The following is an 865-nucleotide window of genomic DNA, read 5'->3' on the forward strand; positions in this document are numbered from 1 at the left end:
GTAAAGCAAGAATGGTTCGTTAGTAATGTTCAGTGAATTTAATTATCAAATATAAATTGTGAAAATAAACTATTTTCAGGCAGAAATTATATAAAATATTATTAAAAATATAGTTAGAAACCAAAATATATATGCTTTTAGTATTAATTTAATTAATAATTTTATACTCATATATTAATAAAAAATACATTTGAAGAAAAGCAAGAAAGGTTTATTAGCGACATTCATTGTATTTAACGTGTATTTTCAGGCAGAAAATAATTAAAAATATTATAAAAATACATTTAGACCCACCCCCCACCCCCAAAATACAAATGGTAAAAAAAGTATTCTCAAGTAGAAAATAATAAAATATTATAAAAATATATTTACAAGTAAAAAAAAAACTGTATTAATATATACATTTTATGTTTATATATTTTAATAAACTTATAAGGTAGAAACAAAAATATATATATTTTTGTAAATATAAAAAAATATAAAAGGGAGTTAAAGTGTGTCTAAACGTGTGACGGCAGGTTTGATGTCAAGTTTGGATTACGGCGGTAAGTTTTTCCACTCATAAGTGCTGGTTGCGCGTGACGTTTCTGTAGGCAGTGAACAGACACCTGTGCTCTGGATTCTCCGATGAGCAGAAGGGAGTGTGGACTCTTGATGGAAGATGTCTTTTGTGTCATGATATGAAGCACCAAATTAATGTCTGTCACCAGCACCTTCTGCAGCTGTGTGTGTGTGTATGTGTGTGTGTGTGTGTGAGAGAGTGTGTGTGTGTGTGTGTGTGTGTGTCTGTGTGTCTGCGTGTGTGTGTCTGTGTGTGTGGGTGTGTGTGTGTGTGTGTCTGTGTGTCTGTGTGTGAGTGTGTGTC

Source organism: Sinocyclocheilus grahami, unplaced genomic scaffold (assembly GCF_001515645.1).
Source record: "Sinocyclocheilus grahami isolate Dianchi unplaced genomic scaffold, SAMN03320097.WGS_v1.1 scaffold864.1, whole genome shotgun sequence".
Lineage (NCBI taxonomy): Eukaryota > Metazoa > Chordata > Actinopteri > Cypriniformes > Cyprinidae > Sinocyclocheilus > Sinocyclocheilus grahami.